We start from the raw sequence: 6,947 nt of genomic DNA, 5'->3' as shown, positions 1-6,947 counted from the left end.
GACCTGTAGAATGAGGTAGAAGGCTTGCTTGGGCAATATTATTTTTTTTATTATCATTTTTTAAATCCTCACCTAAGGATATTTTTCTATTTATCTTCAGATAGAGTGGGAGGGAGGAAGAGAGAAGGAGAGAGGGAGAGAAGGAGAAATATCAATGTTAGAGAGACACACTGGCCAGTTGCCTCCTGCACGACCCTGGGCTAGGGACGGACAAACCACAACCGAGGTATGTGCCCTTGACCGGAATCGAACCCGCGACTCATTGGTCCACGGGCCGACACTCTAACCACTAAGCCAAACCAGCCAGGGCTTGCTTGGGCAATATCAACTGGACCCGTCTAACTGGAGTAACAGGACCTAGACTATGAGGAAAAGAATTTGTATTTCTTGTACAGACAATGGTGAACCACCTCTTGCTCAAAAACCACAATGGCCTTTGAGCAAGAGGTGACAAGATCAAAATAGCACTACAGGAAGCTTAATCTCATAGAGCAACCCATGCAGGAAGTATTATAAGGAAAGAACAGCAGTTTCATCCCAGACATCTTGAGTTTGACATCACAGTGGGTTTTCACAAAGCACATGCTTAGCAAACAGTTGGAAATATAGGCCTGGAGTTTGGAGAAGGTAAAGTCTTGAGATTTGGGGGTGGGGAGGTGTAGCCCGTCTAAATCCCAACAGCTGATTGTAATCATCTTCCAAGAATCACAGACTCTATGAGCAATAAACAGATCTTGTTAGAATTTCACTTCTGGCCTGCAAACTACTAGAACATTCCTCTTTGGAATTTTCCAAGCTTAGGCCAAAACTAGACAATCAGTCAGCAGTAATGAGAATTATATGCGGGACCTGACAGGGAGACATGCCGGCAAATTACATAGGAAAGACACCCGGAAAGATGGGTCATGTCGTGCCTTGAGGAGCTCTGGTTCTTGAGAAATCTGGAGGAACGGGGATCACGCCAGGTGCCACGGCCTCACAGGAGGGTTTTGGTTTAGACTGTGCTGTGGGAAAGATGCGGACACCCTTGCAAAAGCAGCATGCCGGTGGTCCGTCCTGTCTGAGAACACACACAGCCCCTCACATTTCACTGCTCAACCCAACACGGATTGGAAATAACAAACGTCGTCTCTGTGCCATTTGAAATGATGTCTCTCCCCCAGTGTAATGGGTAGCACTCTGGACTCTGCCACCATTTCTTGCTCACTCACCAGCCAGCAGGAAGAGGGTCTGTGAAAACGGAGGAGTGGGGTTTGTAAACCACGGCGGGAAAAGTGGCAGGGAGCGGTTGCAGCCTTATGAAAGAGTCTTGAGTTTTACTGATAGGCTTAGAGCTGTAGGACAGTGGGAATCTCCCACGGAGAAAAAAGAAAAGAAAATATGACTGGAATGAAAGTAGTTCTCACCGACAAAAGCAAAGGGCTTCCATTTTGCCTGGAATCCTGACCAGGTGCATTGTGTGCCTACCATTAGCCACTGGCCCCTGGGAAAGAAAGAGTCTAAAAGGGTGCAAAAGGGAAAGCCTCCTTTTCCTGAAATGGATTATCTCAGCCCAGGAATCTTTAAATATGTTGCTTACATAACCCCCAAAAGAATTTTTAAAAACTCTGTAACTCCTCGCATATTTTATGTTGTCACCTAAAAGTTTTTACCGTAAGATAAGATGATGATGGATTGTAATTGGGATGACTATTTCATGACACTATTGGATAAAATGGGTTTTAGCTTCCCAATGAATAAAACACACACATCTTCACGAAACCATGTAAAAGTTTTAGAAACTGGTTTTATCCAATGCTTTGCAAAAATAGGGCTTTTCTTATGCGACATTTCGGTTCACTTGAAGAGGATCAGCATCACGAGCTTGTAACAGTCATCTGTTCCAAATCCACGGAGGCCAGTTGTTCCACTTCCGATGCCAAACTTCAGGCGTGTGTGTAAGACTGACAAAGAAGGGAAGCCTCAAGCATGTAAGGAAACGTGATTAATAATAAATACAGCTGTCTTCACCGAACCAATAGTTCTTTCTTGCTTTTCACTTCCATATGCATTTCTTAAAAATAAGAATGTTTTCCCGCACATCCAAAATAGCCCTGTCATGCCTAACAAAAGTATCTAGTCCATATTAAAAGTTTTCACATATCCCCCAAATTTCCATTAGAGCTGGTTTATCCAACCCAGGACCCAGTCCTGGGCCATATATTGCATTTGGTTGTTATAGCCCTTTTTTAAAAAATAATATTTTTCTTTATTGATTTTAGAGAGAGAGGAAGGGAGAGGGGGAGAGAGAGAGAGACATCAATGAGAGAGAACATTGATCAACTGCCTCCTTAACGCCCCACACTGAGGATGAGCCCAAAACCTGGGCATGTGCCCTGACCGAGAATCAAACCAGTGACCTCCTGGTATAGGGGTCAATGCTCTCAACCACTGAGCCACATCGGCCAGGCTAGAACATGCATTCTTTCTTTTTTTTTTTTTTAAGTCATCATTTTGTTTAATAAAAGCAAAATTCATAGCAAATTGAAGTTATGCCTTTTACTTGTTGTTTATTTATTTAATTTATTTATTTTTGTTACAGATGTTTCTCCTTTTTGTCCCATTGACACCCTCCTCCTGTTCTCGCCCCCTCCCCCCTTTGCCCCTTCGCCAGCATTGTTGTCTATGTCCATTGGTTATGCTTATATGCATAAGTTCTTTGGTTTATCTCTTCCTTCCTCTGAAGTTTGTCAGTCTGAAACCTACTTCTCTGTCTCTGGGTCTATTTTGTTCAGAACACGCATTCTTCAGAAGAGTAATTGGTTATGCTTATATGCATAAGTTCTTTGGTTTATCTCTTCCCTCCTCTGAAGTTTGTCAGTCTGAAACCTATTTCTGTCTCTGGGTCTATTTTGTTCAGAGCACGCATTCTTAAGAAGAGTAATATTGTCCTCAAGGGAGTGAAAATTGGTTCTCGGGAAGTGAAAAGAAGGTTATTCTTTCTATGTTCGAAGCACAGATATCCGTATAGTACATAGACATATACATAGTGTGGATTGAAAAGGGGACCTTGGCCCTGGCCAGTTTGGCTCAGTGGTTAAGCGTCGGCCTGTGGATCAGAGAGTCCTGGGTTTCGTTCCCGCTAGGGGCATGTACCACAGAAAAAAAAAAAAAAAAAAAAGATCTTGTAATAAATCTAACCTTTAACCTCACAGGGTGATGTAATCAGAAATTCCTAACTGGGAAGGTCATGATGGGTAGTCACACTCCAGGCCTGTAACTTCCCTAGTGAAGATTTATCTTTGCCTTAAGCAAGCCCTGTTCATTGTTCTTGTGCATCCAGGTTAACACACCTTTAAAATACCTCTTCTTCAGACCCCTCAGTCTGAAACCACCCTCAAGAGAGCACCTGATCTTGTTAACCATCCTGTAATCCAATCCTCACTTTGTTTTTACCTACCTTCATATAATCTTCCTTATAGTCCCTCCTTAATTTCAAATGCATAAAAGAAATTGCAAAACTGTCATTCTCCAGAGCATTTGAGATCTTGCTTCCCGGTAATATTGTCAGTTTGGCTCAAATAAACTCATAAAAATTCTCTACAGGTTTGGGCATTTCTTACACTGACAACCGTATAACTCTGATATTACATTTTCATCGTAGGGAAACAATTAAGAAAAAAAAATGTCTAAAAATGCTCCTGGGGTAGAGGGTTGAAAAATACAGATCTGGAACAATCTTTCTTTCTTGACACTGATGGATTGATGAAGCCCCCAAACCAATATTTCACTGTATTCCCTTGTTCGGTTCCAAGGTGAGGTTTTCATAGCCAAAGGCAATACCCTACTGTACAATATGGGCAGAGTGAGGTGGCTGACTTGGAAAAGTGCTGCTCAAATACCTGCTTCAAGAACGGACTGGCTGCCCAGCTGGGAGGAATGTGGCCAGCTGAGATTCCTCAGGGTCTTCCTTAGCTTTCCAGAAAAGGTTACATTCTTTTGAGGACAACCCATGCCAATAACTAAGTAAGGCTGGCGTCCAGGGGCCTGGCTATTTCCACCCAACATGAGGACTCTAAGGGGCAGGCTGGGCTCTGGAGCTCCCCTGTTGAGCTCCCAGAGACGTTGTGGAATAAGACCCACTTTGCAGGATTCTGCAAGGATTACATCATGATAGCATACAAAGGGCATGGTGCCAGAATGTAGTAAGTGCTTAAGAAATGGCAGCTATTACTTCAAGGATGTCTTATAGCTTCCAGAGGAATACAAGCATGTTGAGATCTTAGATCTGCTGAATCTGGGGAGTATCACACAGGTCAAAGACTGCTTAAGGCAGGGTTAGCGCTCACACAACCATCCGTTTATGCCCCTAACACCAGAGTTCTCCATGTCCTTGAGTAGCAAGAGTAGGAGAGGAAAGCCAAATCGGTTAAATTTCAACTGGTGACTGTCATCACTAGCTGCAGGCAAGGGCTGCAGTCAATACAAAACAATGTTCCACGTGGCTATTGCAATTCTGTGCTTCCTGGAGGCAGAGACCTCCTTCACGCCTTTGGGAGTTAGAATCAATCTGGGAATAATGGAGGCAAACAACATTGTGAAGGATGGAAAAAGGTCACTCCTGTCCTATTATAACCTGGTTCTCTCCCCCTCCCTGCTCTCTTGCACCCATATATAACGTCAGAGCTACAAACACTTCCTCCTCAGAATGCACCACGTCCTGAAATAGTTAAGACTCTGGTTGCAAGAATCAGAAAGTCACGTCAAACCAGCTATAAGCAAGCAAACAAATGAACAAGTAAGTAAACGAGAATGAACGAAAGAAGGAAGGATAGAAGAGATAACGGTTATTGTTTATTTGTTTATTTGTTTATTTGGTTCATGCAAATGAAAGTCCAGGAGAAGTAGACCCCAGGGGATTGCAGGGATTTAGCCATGTAGTCGGATCTATCATCTATCTATTTACCTATCTATCTACTTCTCTACCTCTACCTCGATGGCTCTGCTCTGCTCACATTCTCGCCTACTGCAGAGAGCCTTGTCCCACCTTGCGGAGGAGAGGAAGTAGAGCACAGTTCAGACAATTCCTGGGTCTATCATCTCAGTCTGGTGGCATCAGTTTCCTTCTCTGAAAACCTGATACAAAGTCCCGGAGGGAGACTCCAGTTAATTAAGTTTGATGCACAAACACATTTCTAGCTAATCACTGTGGCCAAGTCGATGAAGACTAAGATTAGCCAAGTCTGGACCTCATGCTCACCCCTGTAGACTGAAGACTGGCTTGGCAGCCCATTAAAACTACAAGGAAACCGGTGGATCATTTCTCCCAAATGAAATAAGGTACTGTACCAGTAGAAGATAGGAAAGGAGACGCTGAACAGACACAGTTGACAGGCATTCATTACAGATCCCTTATGTCTCAGGGTTTTGTTTTGTTTTCCAAAAAATGTCTCTGAAAACAGAGAAGACTTACAGTTGCAAAGGAAAAACTCTGTGTTGACAGAAGGAGGAAAAAAATGTGCAGAAGAGAGGAGCTGAGCGAATAAGGCTGTCATTAAAACTCTTTCAGACAGTGCATCATGTTTGTGACTTCAGATGTTTACTCTCCGGGAGTATGACACATAGCTAGACACATAGCTACTTCCAGCCTTGAATCCCAGACTAACCCTGCGGGGGGCGGAGAGCAACGACTACTTTATAGACCTTCTGTAAGAATTAGATGAGCTAATGCAAGTAAAACATAGCACAAAGCCTGATGCACAGAAAGCTTTTTAAAAATAAATAAATAAAAATATAATTTGGGTATATTCATGTAGTATCCACATTCCTCATTACAGAGAGCTCTTAGCTGCAAATACCTGCAACTCTCTGCTTAAGGTTCTTTTTCTAAACCAGGGAGACCTGTTCAGAGTTAATGCCCCCCAAAATCAGCTCTCAACTGACAGGAGTTAGTGAGTAAATACTCTAGCTTTCTCATCCCCCAGTGGGATCATTCCGAGTCCCCCACAAGACTGCATTCCAACTGACAAATTTGAGAACATGCCCTTTTTGGGCTTCCTTGCCTTCCCTGCCTTACTACTCTCTCTCCCCCACCGGTGTCTCCTGGAATCATCTCCCCAACAAACTACATCTCTTGGAACCTTGTCTCAGGCTCTGCCTCTGGGAACCTAACCTAGGACAATACATTTGCAAACAAATCTGTGAAAGAAAATGCACCAGAATGTCCACCATCGTTGTTCTACAACTGGTAAGATTGTAAATGATTCTAATTTTCATGATCTATATTTAAAACACTTTTCCCCCCCACAAATATAAACATGGATAGCAACTAACCGATTATTTAAATAGTCTCAAATCCTGAATCTAGTTTTTAGTTTCTGCAGGACCTGACTGACTTTTCTTCTACCTACTTCTAACTCAACGTACCTAATCAACAAGTCGCCTTACTTTTGCACCTCCTGAGTCCATTCCTAGCCCCACGCCTTGACTCATAGTTACCCAGCACTTTCTGTTACTCTCATCTCTGCCACAAGGCCTCCCTGGTTCACTGTAGCCCGTGATGCCATGGTATGTTCATTTCTTCTGTAGGCCATTTAGTTGACATTATCAGTTCTCCCCAAATTGCATCATTTTATTTTATTTTTAAATATGCTTTCTTGATTTTTTAGAGAGAGAGGAAGGGAGAGGGAGAGAGATCTAGAAACATCAATAAGAGATCGATCGGCTGCCTCCTGCACACTCCCTAGTGAGGATCAAGCCCACAATCCAGGCCTGTGCCCTAACCAAGAATCGAACAGGTGACCTCTTGGTCTATGGGTTGACGCTTAACCACTGTGCCACACCAGTTGGGCCCAAATTACATCATTTTAAAGAGATCCATGTAAAATACGACTTTGGCATGGGTCTCTCGACGTCCTAGACTATTTGGATGAGCAGTAGAAGTACTTTCAACACAAAATGGTGTTAGA

Source organism: Molossus molossus, unplaced genomic scaffold (assembly GCF_014108415.1).
Source record: "Molossus molossus isolate mMolMol1 unplaced genomic scaffold, mMolMol1.p scaffold_m16_p_7, whole genome shotgun sequence".
Taxonomy (NCBI): Eukaryota; Metazoa; Chordata; class Mammalia; order Chiroptera; family Molossidae; genus Molossus; species Molossus molossus.
This window is presented reverse-complemented; position numbering follows the sequence as displayed.